This window comes from Heterodontus francisci, chromosome 35 (assembly GCF_036365525.1).
Source record: "Heterodontus francisci isolate sHetFra1 chromosome 35, sHetFra1.hap1, whole genome shotgun sequence".
Taxonomy (NCBI): domain Eukaryota; kingdom Metazoa; phylum Chordata; class Chondrichthyes; order Heterodontiformes; family Heterodontidae; genus Heterodontus; species Heterodontus francisci.
Window position 1 is genome coordinate 27,167,184 of NC_090405.1, and position 24,330 is coordinate 27,191,513.

The 24,330-nt window shown below is 43.1% G+C and overlaps 5 non-coding genes across 5 annotated transcripts; all 5 read right to left on the reverse strand.

Moving 5' to 3' along the window:
• Window positions 1–3,727: 3,727 nt before the first annotated feature.
• On the reverse strand, window positions 3,728–3,800 carry trnaf-gaa (transfer RNA phenylalanine (anticodon GAA)). Its single transcript has one exon. It is a non-coding gene; the product is annotated as a tRNA-Phe (tRNA).
• Window positions 3,801–8,354: 4,554 nt separating this feature from the next.
• Window positions 8,355–8,427, reverse strand: trnaf-gaa (transfer RNA phenylalanine (anticodon GAA)). The gene has a single exon. It is a non-coding gene; the product is annotated as a tRNA-Phe (tRNA).
• Window positions 8,428–18,255: 9,828 nt separating this feature from the next.
• On the reverse strand, window positions 18,256–18,328 carry trnaf-gaa (transfer RNA phenylalanine (anticodon GAA)). Its single transcript has one exon. It is a non-coding gene; the product is annotated as a tRNA-Phe (tRNA).
• Window positions 18,329–19,232: 904 nt separating this feature from the next.
• On the reverse strand, window positions 19,233–19,321 carry trnap-ugg (transfer RNA proline (anticodon UGG)). The gene is given in 2 exon segments: window positions 19,233–19,268; window positions 19,286–19,321. It is a non-coding gene; the product is annotated as a tRNA-Pro (tRNA).
• Window positions 19,322–22,854: 3,533 nt separating this feature from the next.
• On the reverse strand, window positions 22,855–22,927 carry trnaf-gaa (transfer RNA phenylalanine (anticodon GAA)). The gene has a single exon. It is a non-coding gene; the product is annotated as a tRNA-Phe (tRNA).
• Between the last annotated feature and the right edge of the window lie 1,403 nt (window positions 22,928–24,330).

Genomic DNA, 24,330 nt, shown 5'->3' on the forward strand with positions numbered 1-24,330 from the left:
GTCCTCAAGCCAACTCCGTATGGAAGTCAATTCCACCTTCTGCAAGGCTGAAACCAATAGATAACCTTAATCTAAAAATGCCAGCAGACCAGGGCTCGTCCGGGACTTGAACCCAGGATCTCTCACATGTTAATTAACCATACTCCCAAAGCGAGAACCATACCCCTAGACCAACGAGCCACTGTCAAGTCAGGCTTTATTAGCTGCTGTGGAATTTCACTGGAACACCCCAGCCAATCATCCATTTTTTTTCAGATCAAAGCAACATCCTGCAAATGCTGAAATAAAAACAGAAAGTGCTGGAAATGTTCAGCAGCTCTGGCAGCATCTGTGCTGTGAGAAACACAGTTAACGTTTCAGGGCACTCACCTTTTGTTTCAGCCATCCTTTCAGACTGCTTCTGTCCATCCAATCTCACTTTCTATTCTATCCACATTCTAACCATTCACTACGTTGCTACATTTTTCATGAATTCCTCATTTCTTTTATTAATGACAATTTTGTATTTCTGGCCTTTGCTTCAGACACCACCACAAGTGGAATCATGTCTCCATCTACCCAATCAAACCACTTCGCTGTATCCTCACATTGCAATGTTTCTTTAACCCTGACAGACTGTGGAGTTTCTGCTGCTTGCTTGCAGTTCTTGCTTCCCGCCAGTAGATGTCACCTCACTCCAATACAGTGAAGTTTACAAATCTGAGAGAGACACAACAGGAAATAATTGTTCACATTATAGTGAATGTGTGGGATTTAGAAATACTCGGAGTGGAGACGAGTTATTATTGCACTCTGCTATTACATCTTTTATAATGGACTCCAGCATTTTCCCCACGACTGATGTCAGGCTAACCGGTATATAATTCGCTGTTTTCTTTCTGCCTCTTTTTTTAAAAAGTGGAGTTACATTAACTACCGTCCAATCCATTGGAACTGTTCCAGAGTCGATAGAATTTTGAAAAAAGACCAGAAATGCATCTGCTATTTCAAGGGCCACTTCCTTAAGTACTCTGGGATGTAGATTATCAGGCCCTGGGGATTTATCGGCCTTCAATCCCATCAATTTCCCAAACATTGCCTGCTAATACTGATTTCATACAGTTCCCCCTTCTCACTAGACCCTATGTTCCCCAACATTTCTGGGAGATAATTTGTATCCTCCTTTGTGAAGACAGATCCAAAGTATGTATTTAATTGGTCTGCCATTTCTTTGTTCCCCATTATAAATTCCCCCGTTTCTGACTGTAAGGGGCCCACATTTGTCTTCACTAATCTTTTTCTCTACACATATCTATAGAAGCTTTTACAGTCAGTTTTTATGTTCTCTGCTAGCTTACTGTCATACTCTATTTCCCCCTTCTTAATCAATCCTTTTGTCCTCCTCTGCTAAATTCCAAACTGCTCACAATCTTCAGGTTTGCTGCTTGTTCTGGCCATTTTATATTTCTCCTCCTTGGATCTAATACTTCCCTTAATTTCTTTTGTAAGCCACAGTTGAGCCACCCTTCCTGTTTTACTTTTGCACAGACAGGAATGAACAATTGTTGTAATTCATCCATGCGCTCTTTAAATGCTAGCCATTGCCTATCCACTGTCAACCCTTTAAGTAACGTTCCCCAATCTATCATAGCCAACTCCCGCCTCATACCTTCATAGTTTTCTTTGTTTAGATTCAGGACCCGAGTCTCGGAATCAACTCTCTCACTCTCCATCTTAATGAAGAATTTTATCATATTATGGGCGCACTTCCCCAAGGTACCCCACACAACAAGATTGTTAACTAATCCTTTCTCATTACACAATACCCAGTCCAGGATGGCCTGTTCTCTAGAGGTGTTATACACCTCTATCAATTCTCCACTCAATCTCCTTTGAGAAAGGCAGAATAATCCTAGCTTTTCCAACCTAACCTTGTAACTAAAATCCCCCATCCCTGGATCCATTCTGGTAAATCGCCTCTGCGTCCTCTCAAGGACCCTCACATTCTTTCTAAAGTCTGCTGAGCAGAACTGGAAGCAACACTCCAATTGGGGCCTAACCAGAGTTTTATAATGGTTCAGCATAACTTCCCTGCTTTTGTACTCAATGCCTCTGTTTATAAAGCCCAAGATCCCATATGCTTTGCGAACCACTCTCGCAATATGACTTGCCTCCTTCAAAGATTGATGCACATGAACCCCAAGTCCCTCTATTCCAGAACACTCTTTAGAACTGTGCCATTAAGTATATATTGCCTCTCCCTATTCCTTATGCCAAAATACATCACCTCACACTTGTCACTATTAAATTCCATCTGCCACCTGTCTGCCCATTCTGCTAGCCTATCACTGTCCTGTTGCAGGCAGTTCATATCATCTTCACTGTTTGCCGCTCCTCCAGGTTTGGTGTCATCGGCATATTTTGAGATTCTACTCTGTATTCCAAGATCCAAGTCACTTACCTTGAGCAAAAAAAACAGTGGTTCTAGCACTGACCCTTGGGGAACACCACTGTCGACTATCCTCCAGTCTGACAAAGAACCATTTAATAAGACTCGCTGTTTTCTGTCCTTAAACCAATTTTCTATCCAATTGGACACTGACCCTCCTATACCACGAACCTCAATTTTGTTAACCGCCCTTTTATGTGGTACCTTGTCAAACGCTTCCTTAAAATCCATATAAACAACATCCACTGCATTCCCTTCATCAACCTGCTCTGTTAGTTCATCAAAAAATGCAGTTAGATTAGTCAAGCATGAACTCCCATTTATAAATCCATGCTCACTCTCCTTAATTAACTCGAACCTCTCCAAGTGACTGTTGATTTTTTACCCTGATTATTCTTTTTAAAACCTTACCCACCGCTGCTGTTAATCTAACTAGCCTGTAGTTACCCGGACTGTCCTTACACCCTTTCTTGAATAAGGGTGTCGCATTTGCCACTGTTTAATCCTCTGGCACCTCCCCCGTATCCAGGGAAGATTGGAAGATTATAGCAAGCCCTTCCGTTATCTGCATCCGCATTTCCTTTCGCAACCTGGGATGTGAGCCATCCGGACCAGGTGATTTATCTTCCCTAAGCACAGCCAGCCTTTTTAGTACCTCCCTCTCCTAATTTGTACCCTCTCCATTGACTCTACTTTCTTCACTTCGACTGATATTTTGTCAAATTCCACTTCCTCAGTGATCACTGATGCAAAGTACTCATTAAGTAGATTAACATTGCCCTGCACCTCTAAGCTTATATTATCCTTTTTGTCCCTAATAGGCCCGACTCAACCTCTTACTACTCACTTATCATTTACATGCTGCTCGAAGATTTTTGGGTTTCCTTTCATGTTGACTGCCAGTCTATTCTCATAGAAATAGAGAATAAGCAAATATAGAAGATGTAAGTATTTCCCATCCTTGATGAGGTGGAATTTTTTATGTTGTGGGTGGTAATGTCTTGGCCCACGAGTGTGGTGGAAGCAGAGACAATCAATGATTTGAAAAGGAAATTGGATGGATACTTGAAGGAAAGAAACTTGCAGGAGGAAAGGGATCGAGCTGGTGAGTGGAACTGACTAGATTGCTCCGGGGAGAGCCAGCATGGACGTGATAGGCCAAATGACCACCTTCTATGTTGTAAATGACTCTGTGTTGTTTCTCAAATTCAATCCACTGGTGCTTGGGAAATAATCTCAAAGTAAATTGTGCAACTGGAAAATCAGAACCAAGGCAAGGGACGCATAAGGAAGCAAAATTGCTGAAACCCGGGATTGAACCAGGGACCTTTAGATCTTCAGTCTAACGCTCTCCCAACTGAGCTATTTCAGCCCTACATTAACAGCGGTTTGGTGTCCTTGTTTTGGAAGAAAATACATACATTCAAGTTTTCCAAAAAATTAAAGAACACAACATGTGAGTAATATTCCCCATTGCTTTCTCAGTACTGATGGATTGTGAAGCGGGAGACAGCCAGAAGTGCCACTGAGCCGCACAGACCCCGAGCTGAGAATGAAATGAGATCAAATTCAATCTTTCATCGTGAGATGCTGCTGAGAGGTAAGAGTCCTGAATCAAAGCGAGACTTGCTCATTTCAAACACTCCCTGTACTCTCTGCTCATGAAGCCTTAAAAAAGGGAAAAACAGAATGGCACTCAAACTCACAACCCTGCCATTAAAAGTCTCATATTCGACTGACAGAACTGTCACTTCTACTCGGTCTCTTTTTGGATGGATGCAACTCCAACGCAGGGATGGCATTCAAATCCTCCCATGGGTCCACATGTCAGACTGAGTTCCATGTTGTAGACTCAAGCAAACGAAATCTGCTCACTTCCAAAACTATCAGCGAATTGAAGCTGATTACAATCAACATCATCAGAGGTCAGAACTACCTGGTGAAAGAAGACACCCTGAAGAAGGATCCACAATTATTCAAAGGCATCGACAAAGTGAAAAACAAGAAAATCGATGAGTCAATGCAAGCCAAACAACAGAAACACTGAAGAATTCCATTCCATTCCAGTCCAGAACCCAGTCCTGTTGTTTTTGGAGTCAGGTCACAATTACAGCAACAACTTTATATTCCCACTTGGCTATCTGTACATTTAGTTAATTGCAATTTTGTCGACAAGCTCTTTGAATCCAGTTGTCTGGTCCTCAAGCCAGCTCCGTATGGAAGTCAGTTCCACCTTTTGCAAGGCTGAAACCAATAGATAACCTTAATCTAAAAATGCCAGCAGACCAGGGCTCGTTCAGGACTTGAACCCGGGATCTCTCGCATGTTAATTAACTATTCTCCCTAAGCGAGAATCATACCCCAAGACCAACAAGCCACTGACAAGTCAAGCTTTATTAGCTGCTGTGGAATTTCACTGGAACCCCCCCAGCCAATCATCCATTTTTTTTCAGATCAAAGCAACATCCTGCAAATGCTGAAATAAAAACAGAAAGTGCTGGAAATGTTCAGCAGCTCTGGCAGCATCTGTGCTGTGAGAAACACAGTTAACGTTTCAGGGCACTCACCTTTTGTTTCAGCCATCCTTTCAGACTGCTTCTGTCCATCCAATCTCACTTTCTATTCTATCCACATTCTAACCATTCACTACGTTACTACATTTTTCATGAATTCCTCATTTCTTTTATTAATGACAATTTTGTATTTCTGGCCTTTGCTTCAGACACCACCACAAGTGGAATCATGTCTCCATCTACCCAATCAAACCACTTCGCTCTCTCCTCACATTGCAATGTTTCTTTAACCCTGACAGACTGTGGAGTTTCTGCTGCTTCATTGCAGTTCTTGCTTCCCGCCAGTAAAATGTCACCTCACTCCAATACAGTGAAGTTTACAAATCTGAGAGAGACACAACAGGAAATAATTGTTCACATTATAGTGAATGTGTGGGATTTAGAAATACTAGGAGTGGAGACGAGTTATTATTGCACTCTGCTATTACATCTTTTATAATGGACTCCAGCATTTTCCCCACGACTGATGTCAGGCTAACCGGTATATAATTCGCTGTTTTCTTTCTGCCTCTTTTTTTAAATAGTGGAGTTACATTAACTACCGTCCAATCCATTTGAACTGTTCCAGAGTCTACAGAATTTTGAAAAAAGACCAGAAATGCATCTGCTATTTCAAGGGCCACTTCCTTAAGTACTCTGGGATGCAGATTATCAGGCCTTGGGGATTTATCGGCCTTCAATCCCATCAATTTCCCAAACATTCCCTACTAATACTGATTTCATACAGTTCCTCCTTCTCATTAGACCCTATGTTCCCCAACATTTCTGGGAGATAATTTGTATCCTCCTTTGTGAAGACAGATCCAAAGTATGTATTTAATTGGTCTGCCATTTCTTTGTTCCCCATTATAAATTCCCCCGTTTCTGACTGTCAGGGGCCCACATTTGTCTTCACTAATCTTTTTCTCTACACATATCTATAGAAGCTTTTACAGTCAGTTTTTATGTTCTCTGCTAGCTTACTGTCATACTCTATTTCCCCCTTCTTAATCAATCCTTTTGTCCTCCTCTGCTAAATTCCAAACTGCTCACAATCTTCAGGTTTGCTGCTTGTTCTGGCCATTTTATATTTCTCCTCCTTGGATCTAATACTTCCCTTAATTTCTTTTGTAAGCCACAGTTGAGCCACCCTTCCTGTTTTACTTTTGCACAGACAGGAATGAACAATTGTTGTAATTCATCCATGCGCTCTTTAAATGCTAGCCATTGCCTATCCACTGTCAACCCTTTAAGTAACGTTCCCCAATCTATCATAGCCAACTCCCGCCTCATACCTTCATAGTTTTCTTTGTTTAGATTCAGGACCCGAGTCTCGGAATCAACTCTCTCACTCTCCATCTTAATGAAGAATTTTATCATATTATGGGCGCACTTCCCCAAGGTACCCCACACAACAAGATTGTTAACTAATCCTTTCTCATTACACAATACCCAGTCCAGGATGGCCTGTTCTCTAGAGGTGTTATACACCTCTATCAATTCTCCACTCAATCTCCTTTGAGAAAGGCAGAATAATCCTAGCTTTTCCAACCTAACCTTGTAACTAAAATCCCCCATCCCTGGATCCATTCTGGTAAATCGCCTCTGCGTCCTCTCAAGGACCCTCACATTCTTTCTAAAGTCTGCTGAGCAGAACTGGAAGCAACACTCCAATTGGGGCCTAACCAGAGTTTTATAATGGTTCAGCATAACTTCCCTGCTTTTGTACTCAATGCCTCTACTTATAAAGCCCAAGATCCCATATGCTTTGCGAACCACTCTCGCAATATGACTTGCCTCCTTCAAAGATTGATGCACATGAACCCCAAGTCCCTCTATTCCAGTACACTCTTTAGAACTGTGCCATTAAGTATATATTGCCTCTCCCTATTCCTTATGCCAAAATACATCACCTCACACTTGTCACTATTAAATTCCATCTGCCACCTGTCTGCCCATTCTGCTAGCCTATCACTGTCCTGTTGCAGGCAGTTCATATCATCTTCACTGTTTGCCGCTCCTCCAGGTTTGGTGTCATCGGCATATTTTGAGATTCTACTCTGTATTCCAAGATCCAAGTCAATTACCTTGAGCAAAAAAAGCAGTGGTTCTAGCACTGACCCTTGGGGAACACCACTGTCGACTATCCTCCAGTCTGACAAAGAACCATTTAATAAGACTCGCTGTTTTCTGTCCTTAAACCAATTTTCTATCCAATCGGACACTGACCCTCCTATACCACGAACCTCAATTTTGTTAACCGCCCTTTTATGTGGTACCTTGTCAAACGCTTCCTTAAAATCCATATAAGCAACATCCACTGCATTCCCTTCATCAACCTGCTCTGTTAGTTCATCAAAAAATGCAGTTAGATTAGTCAAGCATGAACTCCCATTTATAAATCCATGCTCACTCTCCTTAATTAACTCGAACCTCTCCAAGTGACTGTTGATTTTTTACCCTGATTATTCTTTCCAAAACCTTACCCACCGCTGCTGTTAATCTAACTAGCCTGTAGTTACCCGGACTGTCCTTACACCCTTTCTTGAATAAGGGTGTCGCATTTGCCACTGTTTAATCCTCTGACACCTCCCCCGTATCCAGGGAAGATTGGAAGATTATAGCAAGCCCTTCCGTTATCTGCATCCGCATTTCCTTTCGCAACCTGGGATGTGAGCCATCCGGACCAGGTGATTTATCTTCCCTAAGCACAGCCAGCCTTTTTAGTACCTCCCTCTCTCAATTTGTACCCTCTCCATTGACTCTACTCTCTTCACATCGACTGATATTTTGTCAAATTCCACTTCCTTAGTGATCACTGATACAAAGTACTCATTAAGTAGATTAACATTGCCCTGCACCTCTAAGCTTATATTATCCTTTTTGTCCCTCATAGGCCCGACTCAACCTCTTACTACCCACTTATCATTTACATGCTGCTCGAAGATTTTTGGGTTTCCTTTCATGTTGACTGTCAGTCTATTCTCATAGAAAGAGAGAATAAGCAAATATAGATGATATAAGTATTTCCCATCCTTGATGAGGTGGAATTTTTTATGCTGTGGGTAGTAATGTCTTGGCCCACGAGTGTGGTGGAAGCAGAGACAATCAATGATTTGAAAAGGAAATTAGATGGATACTTGAAGGAAAGAAACTTGCAGGAGGAAAGGGACCGAGCTGGTGAGTGGAACTGACTAGATTGCTCCGGGGAGAGCCAGCATGGACGTGATAGGCCAAACGACCACCTTCTGTGCTGTAAATGACTCTGTGTTGTTTCTCAAATTCAATCCACTGGTGCTTGGTAAATAATTTCAAAGTAAATTGTGCAACTGGAAAATCAGAACCAAGGCAAGGGACGCATAAGGAAGCGAAATTGCTGAAACCCGGGATTGAACCAGGGACCTTTAGATCTTCAGTCTAACGCTCTCCCAACTGAGCTATTTCAGCCTTACATCAACAGTGACTTGGTGTCCTTGTTTTGGAAGAAAATACATACATTCAAGTTTTCCAAAAAATTAAAGAACACAACATGTGAGTAATATTCCCCATTGCTTTCTCAGTACTGATGGATTGTGAAGCGGGAGACAGCCAGAAGTGCCATTGAGCCGCACAGACCCCGAGCTGAGAATGAAATTAGATCAAATTCAATCTTTCATAGTGAGATGCTGCTGAGAGGTAAGAGTCCTGAACCAAAGCGAGACTTGCTCATTTCAAACACTCCCTGTACTCTCTGCTCATGAAGCCTTACAAAAGGGAAAAACAGAATGGCACTCAAACTCACAACCCTGCCATTAAAAGTGTCATATTCGACTGACAGAACTGTCACTTCTACTCGGTCTCTTATTGGATGGATGCAACTCCAACGCAGGGATGGCATTCAAATCCTCCCATGGGTCCACATGTCAGACTGAGTTCCATGTTGTAGACTCAAGCAAACGAAATCTGCTCACTTCCAAAACTATCAGCGAATTGAAGCTGATTACAATCAACATCATCAGAGGTCAGAACTACCTGGTGAAAGAAGACACCCTGAAGAAGGATCCACAATTATTCAAAGGCATCGACAAAGTGAAAAACAAGAAAATCGATGAGTCAATGCAAGCCAAACAACAGAAACACTGAAGAATTCCATTCCATTCCAGTCCAGAACCCAGTCCTGTTGTTTTTGGAGTCAGGTCACAATTACAGCAACAACTTTATATTCCCACTTGGCTATCTGTACATTTAGTTAATTGCAATTTTGTCGACAAGCTCTTTGAATCCAGTTGTCTGGTCCTCAAGCCAGCTCCGTATGGAAGTCAATTCCACCTTCTGCAAGGCTGAAACCAATAGATAACCTTAATCTAAAAATGCCAACAGACCAGGGCTCGTTCGGGACTTGAACCCAGGATCTCTCGCATGTTAATTAACTATTCTCCCTAAGCGAGAATCATACCCCTAGACCAACGAGCCACTGACAAGTCAAGTTTTATTAGCTGCTGTGGAATTTCACTGGAACCCCCCAGCCAATCATCCATTTTTTTTCAGATCAAAGCAACATCCTGCAAATGCTGAAATAAAAACAGAAAGTGCTGGAAATGTTCAGCAGCTCTGGCAGCATCTGTGCTGTGAGAAACACAGTTAACGTTTCAGGGCACTCACCTTTTGTTTCAGCCATCCTTTCAGACTGCTTCTGTCCATCCAATCTCACTTTCTATTCTATCCACATTCTAACCATTCACTACGTTACTACATTTTTCATGAATTCCTCATTTCTTTTATTAATGACAATTTTGTATTTCTGGCCTTTGCTTCAGACACCACCACAAGTGGAATCATGTCTCCATCTACCCAATCAAACCACTTCGCTCTCTCCTCACATTGCAATGTTTCTTTAACCCTGACAGACTGTGGAGTTTCTGCTGCTTCATTGCAGTTCTTGCTTCCCGCCAGTAGATGTCACCTCACTCCAATACAGTGAAGTTTACAAATCTGAGAGAGACACAACAGGAAATAATTGTTCACATTATAGTGAATGTGTGGGATTTAGAAATACTAGGAGTGGAGACGAGTTATTATTGCACTCTGCTATTACATCTTTTATAATGGACTCCAGCATTTTCCCCACGACTGATGTCAGGCTAACCGGTATATAATTCGCTGTTTTCTTTCTGCCTCTTTTTTTAAATAGTGGAGTTACATTAACTACCATCCAATCCATTTGAACTGTTCCAGAGTCTACAGAATTTTGAAAAAAGACCAGAAATGCATCTGCTATTTCAAGGGCCACTTCCTTAAGTACTCTGGGATGCAGATTATCAGGCCTTGGGGATTTATCGGCCTTCAATCCCATCAATTTCCCAAACATTCCCTACTAATACTGATTTCATACAGTTCCTCCTTCTCACTAGACCATATGTTCCCCAACATTTCTGGGAGATAATTTGTATCCTCCTTTTTAGTTTTTTAGCTTTTAGTTTCGGTGGCCGCAGCGTGGATAGCAGCGGAGGTGCGTGAACGGGCTTACAGCTGAGAAGTCAATTTCAGCGTAAGTTTAAAAGTGAATTCCCTTTTGTTTTCGGAGGACCAGGGGACTGCTGGGTAAGGAAAAAGGTATATACTTGTGTGGTTTAGAATCTCTTTCTTTTAGTTTCGGTGGCCGCAGCGTGGATAGCAGCGGAGGTGCGTGAACGGGCTTGCAGCTGAGAAGTCAATTTCAGCGTAAGTTTAAAAGTGAATTCCCTTTTGTTCTCGGAGGAGCAGGGGACTGCTGGGTAAGGAAAAAGGTATATATTTGTGTGGTTTAGAATCTCTTTCTTTTAGTTTCGGTGGCCGCAGCGTGGATAGCAGCGGAGGTGCGTGAACGGGCTTGCAGCTGAGAAGTCAATTTCAGCGTAAGTTTAAAAGTGAATTCCCTTTTGTTCTCGGAGGACCAGGGGACTGCTGGGTAAGGAAAAAGGTATATATTTGTGTAGTTTAGAATCTCTTTCTTTTAGTTTCGGTGGCCGCAGCGTGTTTAGCAGCGGAGGTGCGTGAACGGGCTTACAGCTGAGAAGTCAATTTCAGCGTAAGTTTAAAAGTGAATTCCCTTTTGTTTTCGGAGGACCAGGGGACTGCTGGGTAAGGAAAAAGGTATATATTTGTGTGGTTTAGAATCTCTTTCTTTTAGTTTCGGTGGCCGCAGCGTGGATAGCAGCGGAGGTGCGTGAACGGGCTTGCAGCTGAGAAGTCAATTTCAGCTTAAGTTTAAAAGTGAATTCCCTTTTGTTCTCGGAGGACCAGGGGACTGCTGGGTAAGGAAAAAGGTATATATTTGTGTGGTTTAGAATCTCTTTCTTTTAGTTTCGGTGGCCGCAGCGTGGATAGCAGCGGAGGTGCGTGAACGGGCTTGCAGCTGAGAAGTCAATTTCAGCGTAAGTTTAAAAGTGAATTCCCTTTTGTTTTCGGAGGACCAGGGGACTGCTGGGTAAGGAAAAAGGTATATATTTGTGTGGTTTAGAATCTCTTTCTTTTAGTTTCGGTGGCCGCAGCGTGGATAGCAGCGGAGGTGCGTGAACGGGCTTGCAGCTGAGAAGTCAATTTCAGCGTAAGTTTAAAAGTGAATTCCCTTTTGTTCTCGGAGGACCAGGGGACTGCTGGGTAAGGAAAAAGGTATATATTTGTGTGGTGGCTGTACCCGAGACACTACACGTGTAGTGTCTCCCACCCACCCTCCTCCTCTAACCATAAAAAAAGTACTCTGGTGTGTTGATAAGGTAAGCTTTTTATTTAGGAAGTTCTGTCCGTTGGATTGCTAACCTAACAAGTTTTGACTTTTTGTTTTTCAGTAGATTTGTTGGGAATTTGGAATAGTGGGAATGGAGGTTAAGGCAGTTGCATGTTCCTCCTGCAGAATGTGGGAGGTAAGGGTCGCCAAGAGTGTCCCTGCTGACTGCATCTGTGGGAAGTGCACCCAACTCCAGCTCCTCGAGAACCGCGTTAGGGAACTGGAGCTGGAGCTGGATGAACTTCGGATCATTCGGGAGGCGGAGGAGGTTATTGAGAGGAGTTATGGGGAGGTAGTCACACCTCAGGTAAAAGAAGTAGGTAGATGGGTTACCGTCAGGGGAAGGAGAGGGAACCAGCAGGCAGTGCAGGGATCCCCTGTGGCCGTTTCCCTCAACAACAGGTATACCGTTTTGGATACTGTTGCGGGGGACGACTTACCAGGGGTAAGCAATGGGGTACAGATATCTGGCACAGAGTCTGTCCCTGTTGCTCAGAAGGGAAGGGGGAAGAGGAGCAGAACATTAGTCATTGGGGACTCCATAGTTAGGGGAACAGATAGGAGGTTCTGTGGGAACGAGAGAGACTCACGGTTGGTAGTTGCCTCCCAGGTGCCAGGGTTCGTGATGTCTCGGATCGTGTTTTTGGGATCCTTAATGGGGAGGGGGAGCAGCCCCAAGTCGTGGTCCACATAGGCACCAACGACATAGGTAGGAAGAGAGATGGGGATTTAAGACAGAAATTTAGGGAGCTAGGGTGGAAGCTTAGAGCGAGAACAAACAGAGTTGTTATCTCTGGGTTGTTGCCCGTGCCACGTGATAGCGAAGCGAGGAATAGGGAGAGAGAGGAGTTGAACACGTGGCTGCAGGGATGGTGCAGGAGGGAGGGTTTTGGTTTCCTGGATAATTGGGGCTCTTTCTGGGGTAGGTGGGACCTCTACAAACAGGATGGTCTTCACCTGAACCAGAGGGGTACCAATATCCTGGGGGGGAGGTTTGCTAGTGCTCTTCGGGGGGGTTTAAACTAATTCAGCAGGGGAATGGGAACCTAAATTGTGGTGCCAGTGTACAGGATGTTGAGAGTAGTGAGGTCAGGGATATGGTTACAAGGACGCAAGAGGGCACTGGCAAGCAAGAACCTGGTTTAAAGTGTGTCTATTTCAACGCCAGGAGCATCCGGAATAAGGTGGGTGAGCTTGCAGCATGGGTTGGTACCTGGGATCTCGATGTAGTGGCCATTTCGGAGACATGGGTAGAGCAGGGGCAGGAATGGATGTTGCAGATTCCGGGATTTAGATGTTTCAGTAAGAACAGAGAAGATGGTAAAAGAGGGGGGGGTGTGGCATTGTTAATCAAGGAGAGTATTACAGCGACAGAAAGGACGTTTGAGGACTCGGCTACTGAGGTAGTATGGGCTGAGGTTAGAAACAGGAGAGGTGAGGTTACCCTGTTGGGAGTCTTTTATAGACCTCCGAATAGTTCCAGAGATGTAGAGGAAAGGATAGCGAAGATGATTCTCGACAGGGGTGAGAGTAACAGGGTAGTTGTTATGGGGGACTTTAACTTTCCAAATATCGACTGGAAGTACTATAGTTCGAGTACTTTAGATGGGTCAGTTTTTGTCCAGTGTGTGCAGGAGGGTTTTCTGACACAGTATGTAGACAGGCCAACCAGGGGCGATGCCACATTGGATTTGGTACTGGGAAATGAACCCGGCCAGGTGTTAGATTTAGATGTAGGTGAGCACTTTGGTGATAGTGATCACAATTCGGTTAGGTTTACCTTAGCGATGGGCAGGGACAGGTATATACCGCAGGGCAAGAATTATAACTGGGGGAAAGGAAATTATGATGCGATTAGGCAAGATTTAGGATGCGTAGGATGGGGAAGGAAACTGCAGGGGATGGGAACAATCGAAATGTGGAGCTTATTCAAGGAGCAGCTACTGCGTGTCCTTGATAAGTATGTACCTGTGAGGCAGGGAGGAAGTTGTCGTGCGAGGGAGCCGTGGTTTACTAAAGAAGTTGAAGCGCTTGTCAAGAGGAAGAAGAAGGCTTTTGTTAGGATGAGACGTGAAGGCTCAGTTAGGGCGCTTGAGAGTTACAAGCTAGCCAGGAAGGATCTAAAGGGAGAGCTAAGAAGAGCAAGGAGAGGACACGAGAAGTCATTGGTGGATCGGATCAGGGAAAACCCTAAGGCTTTCTATAGGTATATCAGGAATAAAAGAATGACTAGAGTTAGATTAGGGCCAATCAAGGATAGTAGTGGGAAGTTGTGTGTGGAATCAGAGGAGATAGGGGAAGTGTTAAATGAATATTTTGCGTCAGTATTTACAGTAGAGAAAGAAAATGTTGTTGAGAATACTGAGATTCAGGCTACGAGGCTAGATGGGATTGAGGTTCACAAGGAGGAGGTGTTAGCAATTTTGGAAAGTGTGAAAATAGATAAGTCCCCTGGGCCAGATGGGATTTATCCTAGGATTCTCTGGGAAGCTAGGGAGGAGATTGCAGAGCCTTTGTCCTTGATCTTTATGTCGTCATTGTCGACAGGAATAGTGCCGGAAGACTGGAGGATTGCAAATGTTGTCCCCTTGTTCAAGAAGGGGAGTAGAGACAGCCCTGGTAATTATAGACCTGTGAGCCTTACTTCGGTTGTGGGTAAAATGTTGGAAAAGTTTATAAGAGACAGGATTTATAATCATCTTGAAAAGAATAAGTACATTAGAGATAGTCAGCACGGTTTTGTGACGGGTAGGTCGTGCCTCACAAACCTTATTGAGTTTTTCGAGAAGGTGACCAAACAGGTGGATGAGGGTAAAGCAGTGGATGTGGTGTATATGGATTTCAGTAAGGCGTTTGATAAGGTTCCCCACGGTAGGCTATTGCAGAAAATACGCAAGTATGTGGTTGAAGGTGATTTAGAGCTTTGGATCAGAAATTGGCTAGCTGAAAGAAGACAGAGGGTGGTGGTTGATGGCAAATGTTCATCCTGGAGTTTAGTTACTAGTGGTGTACCGCAAGGATCTGTTTTGGGGCCACTGCTGTTTGTCATTTTTATAAATGACCTGGAAGAGGGTGTAGAAGGGTGGGTTAGTAAATTTGCAGATGACACTAAGGTCGGTGGAGTTGTGGATAGTGCCGAAGGATGTTGTCGGGTACAGAGAGACATAGATAGGCTGCAGAGCTGGGCTGAGAGATGGCAAATGGAGTTTAATGCGGAAAAGTGTGAGGTGATTCACTTTGGAAGGAGTAACAGGAATGCAGAGTACTGGGCTAATGGGAGGATTCTTGGTACTGTAGATGAACAGAGAGATCTTGGTGTCCAGGTGCATAAATCCCTGAAGGTTGCTAACCAGGTTAATAGGGCTGTTAAGAAGGCATATGGTGTGTTAGCTTTTATGAGTAGGGGGGTCGAGTTCGGAGCCACGATGTCATGCTGCAGCTGTACAAAACTCTGGTGAGACCGCACCTGGAGTATTGCGTGCAGTTCTGGTCACCGCATTATAGGAAGGATGTGGAAGCTATGGAAAGGGTACAGAGGAGATTTACTAGGATGTTGCCTGGTATGGAGGAAAGGCTGAGGGACTTGAGGTTGTTTTCGTTGGAGAGAAGGAGGAGGAGAGGTGACTTAATAGAGACATATAAGATAATCAGAGGGTTAGATAGGGTGGATAGTGAGCGTCTTTTTCCTCGGATGGTGATGGCAAACACGAGGGGACATAGCTTCAAGTTGAGGGGTGATAGATATCGGACAGATGTGAGAGGTAGTTTCTTTACTCAGAGAGTAGTAAGGGCGTGGAACGCCCTGCCTGCAGCAGTAGTAGATTCGCCAACTTTAAGGGCATTTAAGTGGACATTGGATAGACACATGGATGAAAATGGAATAGTGTAGGTCAGATGGTTTCACAGGGCGGCGCAACATCGAGGGCCGAAGGGCCTGTACTGCGCTGTAATGTTCTAAAAAATTCTTTGTGAAGACAGATCCAAAGTATGTATTTAATTGGTCTGCCATTTCTTTCTTCCCCATTATAAATTCCCCCGTTTCTGACTGTAAGGGGCCCACATTTGTCTTCACTAATCTTTTTCTCTACACATATCTATAGAAGCTTTTACAGTCAGTTTTTATGTTCTCTGCTAGCTTACTCTCATACTCTATTTCCCCCTTCTTAATCAATCCTTTTGTCCTCCTCTGCTAAATTCCAAACTGCTCACAATCTTCAGGTTTGCTGCTTGTTCTGGCCATTTTATATTTCTCCTCCTTGGATCTAATACTTTCCTTAATTTCTTTTGTAAGCCACAGTTGAGCCACCCTTCCTGTTTTACTTTTGCACAGACAGGAATGAACAATTGTTGTAATTCATCCATGCGCTCTTTAAATGCTAGCCATTGCCTATCCACTGTCAACCCTTTAAGTAATGTTCCCCAATCTATCATAGCCAACTCCCGCCTCATACCTTCATAGTTTTCTTTGTTTAGATTCAGGACCCGAGTCTCGGAATCAACTCTCTCACTCTCCATCTTAATGAAGAATTTTATCATATTATGGGCGCACTTCCCCAAGGGACCCCACACAACAAGATTGTTAACTAATCCTTTCTCATTACACAATACCCAGTCCAGGATGGCCTGTTCTCTAGAGGTGTTATACACCTCTATCAATTCTCCACTCAATCTCCTTTGAGAAAGGCAGAATAATCCTAGCTTTTCCAACCTAACCTTGTAACTAAAATCCCCCATCCCTGGATCCATTCTGGTAAATCGCCTCTGCGTCCTCTCAAGGACCCTCACATTCTTTCTAAAGTCTGCTGAGCAGAACTGGAAGCAACACTCCAATTGGGGCCTAACCAGAGTTTTATAATGGTTCAGCATAACTTCCCTGCTTTTGTACTCAATGCCTCTGTTTATAAAGCCCAAGATCCCATATGCTTTGCGAACCACTCTCGCAATATGACTTGCCTCCTTCAAAGATTGATGCACATGAACCCCAAGTCCCTCTATTCCAGAACACTCTTTAGAACTGTGCCATTAAGTATATATTGCCTCTCCCTATTCCTTATGCCAAAATACATCACTTCACACTTGTCACTATTAAATTCCATCTGCCACCTGTCTGCCCATTCTGCTGGCCTATCACTGTCCTGTTGCAGGCAGTTCATATCATCTTCACTGTTTGCCGCTCCTCCAGGTTTGGTGTCATCGGCATATTTTGAGATTCTACTCTGTATTTCAAGATCCAAGTCACTTACCTTGAGCAAAAAAAACAGTGGTTCTAGCACTGACCCTTGGGGAACACCACTGTCGACTATCCTCCAGTCTGACAAAGAACCATTTAATAAGACTCGCTGTTTTCTGTCCTTAAACCAATTTTCTATCCAATTGGACACTGACCCTCCTATACCACGAACCTCAATTTTGTTAACCGCCCTTTTATGTGGTACCTTGTCAAACGCTTCCTTAAAATCCATATAAACAACATCCACTGCATTCCCTTCATCAAGCTGCTCTGTTAGTTCATCAAAAAATGCAGTTAGATTAGTCAAGCATGAACTCCCATTTATAAATCCATGCTCACTCTCCTTAATTAACTCGAACCTCTCCAAGTGACTGTTGATTTTTTACCCTGATTATTCTTTCTAAAACCTTACCCACCGCTGCTGTTAATCTAACTAGCCTGTAGTTACCCGGACTGTCCTTACACCCTTTCTTGAATAAGGGTGTCGCATTTGCCACTGTTTAATCCTCTGGCACCTCCCCCGTATCCAGGGAAGATTGGAAGATTATAGCAAGCCCTTCCGTTATCTGCATCCGCATTTCCTTTCGCAACCTGGGATGTGAGCCATCCGGACCAGGTGATTTATCTTCCCTAAGCACAGCCAGCCTTTTTAGTACCTCCCTCTCTCAATTTGTACCCTCTCCATTGCCTCTACTTTCTTCACTTCGACTGATATTTTGTCAAATTCCACTTCCTTAGTGATCACTGATGCAAAGTACTCATTAAGTAGATTAACATTGCCCTGCACCTCTAAGCTTATATTATCCTTTTTGTCCCTAATAGGCCCGACTCAACCTCTTACTACCCACTTATCATTTACATGCTGCTCGAAGATTTTTGGGTTTCCTTTCATGTTGACTGCCAGTCTATTCTCATAGAAATAGAGAATAAGCAAATATAGAAGATGTCAGTATTTCCCATCCTTGATGAGGTGGAATTTTTTATGTTGTGGGTGGTAATATCTTGGCCCACGAGTGTGGTGGAAGCAGAGACAATCAATGATTTGAAAAGGAAATTGGATGGATACTTGAAGGAAAGAAACTTGCAGGAGGAAAGGGATCGAGCTGGTGAGTGGAACTGACTAGATTGCTCCGGGGAGAGCCAGCATGGACGTGATAGGCCAAATGACCACCTTCTATGTTGTAAATGACTCTGTGTTGTTTCTCAAATTCAATCCACTGGTGCTTGGGAAATAATCTCAAAGTAAATTGTGCAACTGGAAAATCAGAACCAAGGCAAGGGACGCATAAGGAAGAGAAATTGCTGAAACCCGGGATTGAACCAGGGACCTTTAGATCTTCAGTCTAACACTCTCCCAACTGAGATATTTCAGCCCTACATTAACAGCGGCTTGGTGTCCTTGTTTTGGAAGAAAATACATACATTCAAGTTTTCCAAAAAATTAAAGAACACAACATGTGAGTAATATTCCCCATTGCTTTCTCAGTACTGATGGATTGTGAAGCAGGAGACAGCCAGAAGTGCCACTGAGCCGCACAGACCCCGAGCTGAGAATGAAATGAGATCAAATTCAATCTTTCATCGTGAGATGCTGCTGAGAGGTAAGAGTCCTGAATCAAAGCGAGACTTGCTCATTTCAAACACTCCCTGTACTCTCTGCTCATGAAGCCTTAAAAAAGGGAAAAACAGAATGGCACTCAAACTCACAACCCTGCCATTAAAAGTCTCATATTCGACTGACAGAACTGTCACTTCTACTCGGTCTCTTATTGGATGGATGCAACTCCAACGCAGGGATGGCATTCAAATCCTCCCATGGGTCCACATGTCAGACTGAGTTCCATGTTGTAGACTCAAGCAAACGAAATCTGCTCACTTCCAAAACTATCAGCGAATTGAAGCTGATTACAATCAACATCATCAGAGGTCAGAACTACCTGGTGAAAGAAGACACCCTGAAGAAGGATCCACAATTATTCAAAGGCATCGACAAAGTGAAAAACAAGAAAATCGATGAGTCAATGCAAGCCAAACAACAGAAACACTGAAGAATTCCATTCCATTCCAGTCCTGTTGTTTTTGGAGTCAGGTCACAATTACAGCAACAACTTTATATTCCCACTTGGCTATCTGTACATTTAGTTAATTACAATTTTGTCGACAAGCTCTTTGAATCCAGTTGTCTGGTCCTCAAGCCAGCTCCGTATGGAAGTCAATTCCACCTTCTGCAAGGCTGAAACCAATAGATAACCTTAATCTAAAAATGCCAGCAGACAAGGGCTCGTCCGGGACTTGAACCCGGGATCTCTCGCATGTTAATTAACCATACTCCCAAAGCGAGAATCATACCCCTAGACCAACGAGCCACTGACAAGTCATGCTTTATTCGCTGCTGTGGAATTTCACTGGAACACCCCAGCCAATCATCCATTTTTTTTCAGATCAAAGCAACATCCTGCAAATGCTGAAATAAAAACAGAAAGTGCTAGAAATGTTCAGCAGCTCTGGCAGCATCTGTGCTGTGAGAAACACAGTTAACGTTTCAGGGCACTCACCTTTTGTTTCAGCCATCCTTTCAGACTGCTTCTGTCCATCCAATCTCACTTTCTATTCTATCCACATTCTAACCATTCACTACGTTACTACATTTTTCATGAATTCCTCATTTCTTTTATTAATGACAATTTTGTATTTCTGGCCTTTGCTTCAGACACCACCACAAGTAGAATCATGTCTCCATCTACCCAATCAAACCACTTCGCTGGATCCTCACATTGCAATGTTTCTTTAACCCTGACAGACTGTGGAGTTTCTGCTGCTTGATTGCAGTTCTTGCTTCCCGCCAGTAGATGTCACCTCACTCCAATACAGTGAAGTTTACAAATCTGAGAGAGACACAACAGGAAATAATTGTTCACATTATAGTGAATGTGTGGGATTTAGAAATACTAGGAGTGGAGACGAGTTATTATTGCACTCTGCTATTACATCTTTTATAATGGACTCCAGCATTTTCCCCACGACCGATGTCAGGCTAACCGGTATATAATTCGCTGTTTTCTTTCTGCCTCTTTTTTTAAATAGCGGAGTTACATTAACGACCGTCCAATCCATTGGAACTGTTCCAGAGTCGATAGAATTTTGAAAAAAGACCAGAAATGCATCTGCTATTTCAAGGGCCACTTCCTTAATTACTCTGGGATGTAGATTATCAGGCCCTGGGGATTTATCGGCCTTCAATCCCATCAATTTCCCAAACATTCCCTACTAATACTGATTTCATACAGTTCCTCCTTCTCACTAGACCCTATGTTCCCCAACATTTCTGGGAGATAATTTGTATCCTCCTTTGTGAAGACAGATCCAAAGTATGTATTTAATTGGTCTGCCATTTCTTTGTTCCCCATTATAAATTCCCCCGTTTCTGACTGTAAGGGGCCCACAATTGTCTTCACTAATCTTTTTCTCTACACATATCTATGGAAGCTTTTACAGTCAGTTTTTATGTTCTTTGCTAGCTTACTCTCATACTCGATTTCCCCCTTCTTAATCAATCCTTTTGTCCTCCTCTGCTGAATTCCAAACTGCTCACAATCTTCAGGTTTGCTGCTTGTTCTGGCCATTTTATATTTCTCCTCCTTGGATCTAATACTTTCCTTAATTTCTTTTATAAGCCACAGTTGAGCCACCCTTCCTGTTTTACTTTTGCACAGACAGGAATGAACAATTGTTGTAATTCATCCATGCGCTCTTTAAATGCGAGCCATTGCCTATCCACTGTCAACCCTTTAAGTAACGTTCCCCAATCTATCATAGCCAACTCCCGCCTCATACCTTCATAGTTTCCTTTGTTTAGATTCAGGACCCGAGTCTCGGAATCAACTCTCTCACTCTCCATCTTAATGAAGAATTTTATCATATTATGGGCGCACTTCCCCAAGGGACCCCACACAACAAGATTGTTAACTAATCCTTTCTCATTACACAATACCCAGTCCAGGATGGCCTGTTCTCTGGAGGTGTTTTACACCTCTATCAATTCTCCACTCAATCTCCTTTGATATAGGCAGAATAATCCTAGCTTTTCCAACCTAACCTTGTAACTAAAATCCCCCATCCCTGGATCCATTCTGGTAAATCGCCTCTGCGTCCTCTCAAGGACCCTCACATTCTTTCTAAAGTCTGCTGAGCAGAACTGGAAGCAACACTCCAATTGGGGCCTAACCAGAGTTTTATAATGGTTCAGCATAACTTCCCTGCTTTTGTACTCAATGCCTCTATTTATAAAGCCCAAGATCCCATATGCTTTGCGAACCACTCTCGCAATATGTCTTGCCACCTTCAAAGATTGATGCACATGAACCCCATGTCCCTCTATTCCAGTACACTCTTTAGAACTGTGCCATTAAGTATATATTGCCTCTCCCTATTCCTTATGCCAAAATACATCACCTCACACTTGTCACTATTAAATTCCATCTGCCACCTGTCTGCCCATTCTGCTAGCCTATCACTGTCCTGTTGCAGGCAGTTCATATCATCCTCACTGTTTGCCACTCCTCCAAGTTTGTTGTCATCGGGATATTTTGAGATTCTACTCTGTATTCCAAGATCCAAGTCAATTACCTTGAGCAGAAAAAGCAGTGGTTCTAGCACTGACCCTTGGGGAACACCACTGTCGACTATCCTCCAGTCTGACAAAGAACCATTTAATAAGACTCGCTGTTTTCTGTCCTTAAACCAATTTTCTATCCAATTGGACACTGACCCTCCTATACCACGAACCTCAATTTTGTTAACCGCCCTTTTATGTGGTACCTTGTCAAACGCTTCCTTAAAATCCATATAAACAACATCCACTGCATTCCCTTCATCAACCTGCTCTGTTAGTTCATCAAAAAATGCAGTTAGATTAGTCAAGCATGAACTCCCATTTATAAATCCATGCTCACTCTACTTAATTAACTCGAACCTCTCCAAGTGACTGTTGATTTTTTACCCTGATTATTCTTTCTAAAACCTTACCCACCGCTGCTGTTAATCTAACTAGTCTGTAGTTACCCGGACTGTCCTTACACCCTTTCTTGAATAAGGGTGTCGCATTTGCCACTGTTTAATCCTCTGGCACCACCCCCGTATCCAGGGAAGATTGGAAGATTATAGCAAGCCCTTCCGTTATCTGCATCCGCATTTCCTTTCGCAACCTGGGTTGTGAGCCATCCGGACCAGGTGATTTATCTTCCCTGAGCACAGCCAGCCTTTTTAGTACCTCCCTCTCCTAATTTGTACTCTCTCCATTGCCTCTACTTTCTTCACTTCAACTGATATTTTGTCAAATTCCACTTCCTTAGTAATCACTGATGCAAAGTACTCATTAAGTAGATTAACATTGCCCTGCACCTCTAAGCTTATATTATCCTTTTTGTCCCTAATAGGCCCGACTCAACCTCTTACTACCTCTTACTTATCATTTACATGCTGCTCGAAGATTTTTGGGTTTCCTTTCATGTTGACTGCCAGTCTATTCTCATAGAAATAGAGAATAAGCAAATATAGAAGAAGTAAGTATTTCCCATGCTTGATGAGGTGGAATGTTTTATGTTGTGGGTGGTAATGTCTTGGCCCACGAGTGTGGTGGAAGCAGAGACAATCAATGATTTGAAAAGGAAATTGGATGGATACTTGAAGGAAATAAAGTTGCAGGAGGAAAGGGATCGAGCTGGTGAGTGGAACTGACTAGATTGCTCCGGGGAGAGCCAGCATGGACGTGATAGGCCAAATGACCACCTTCTGTGTTGTTTCTCAAATTCAATCCACTGGTGCTTGGTAAATAATCTCAAAGTAAATTGTGCAACTGGAAAATCAAAACCAAGGCAAGGGACACATAAGGAAGCGAAATTGCTGAAACCCGGGATTGAACCAGGGACTTTTAGATTTTCAGTCTAACGCGCTCCCAACTGAGCTATTTCAGCCCTACATTAACAGTGGCTTGGTGTCCTTGTTTTGGAAGAAAATACATACATTCAAGTTTTCCAAGAAATTAAAGAACACAACATGTGAGTAATATTCCCCATTGCTTTCTCAGTACTGATGGATTGTGAAGCGGGAGACAGCCAGAAGTGCCACTGAGCCGCACAGACCCCGAGCTGAGAATGAAATGAGATCAAATTCAATCTTTCATAGTGAGATGCTGCTGAGAGGTAAGAGTCCTGAATCAAAGCGAGACTTGCTCATTTCAAACACTCCCTGTACTCTCTGCTCATGAAGCCTTAAAAAAGGGAAAAACAGAATGGCACTCAAACTCACAACCCTGCCATTAAAAGTCTCATATTCGACTGACAGAACTGTCACTTCTACTCGGTCTCTTATTGGATGGATGCAACTCCAACGCAGGGATGGCATTCAAATCCTCCCATGGGTCCACATGTCAGACTGAGTTCCATGTTGTAGACTCAAGCAAAGGAAATCTGCTCACATCCAAAACTATCAGCGAATTGAAGCTGATTACAATCAACATCATCGGAGGTCAGAACTACCTGGTGAAAGGAGACACCCTGAAGAAGGATCCACAATTATTCAAAGGCATCGACAAAGTGAAAAACAAGAAAATCGATGAGTCAATGCAAGCCAAACAACAGAAACACTGAAGAATTCCATTCCATTCCAGTCCAGAACCCAGTCCTGTTGTTTTTGGAGTCAGGTCACAATTACAGCAACAACTTTATATTCCCACTTGGCTATCTGTACATTTAGTTAATTGCAATTTTGTCGACAAGCTCTTTGAATCCAGTTATCTGGTCCTCAAGCCAGCTCCGTATGGAAGTCAATTCCACCTTCTGCAAGGCTGAAACCAATAGATAACCTTAATCTAAAAATGCCAGTAGACCAGGGCTCGTCCGGGACTTGAACCCGGGATCTTTCGTGTGTTAATTAACCATACTCCCTAAGCGAGAATCATACCCCTAGACCAACAAGCCACTGACAGGTCAGGTTTTATTAGCTGCTGTGGAATTTCACTGGAACCCCCCAGCCAATCATCCATTTTTTTTCAGATCAAAGCAACATCCTGCAAATGCTGAAATAAAAACAGAAAGTGCTGGAAATGTTCAGCAGCTCTGGCAGCATCTGTGCTGTGAGAAACACAGTTAACGTTTCAGGGCACTCACCTTTTGTTTCAGCCATCCTTTCAGACTGCGTCTGTCCATCCAATCTCACTTTCTATTCTATCCACATTCTAACCATTCACTACGTTACTACATTTTTCATGAATTCCTCATTTCTTTTATTACTGACAATTTTGTATTTCTGGCCTTTGCTTCAGACACCACCACAAGTGGAATCATGTCTCCATCTACCCAATCAAACCACTTCGCTG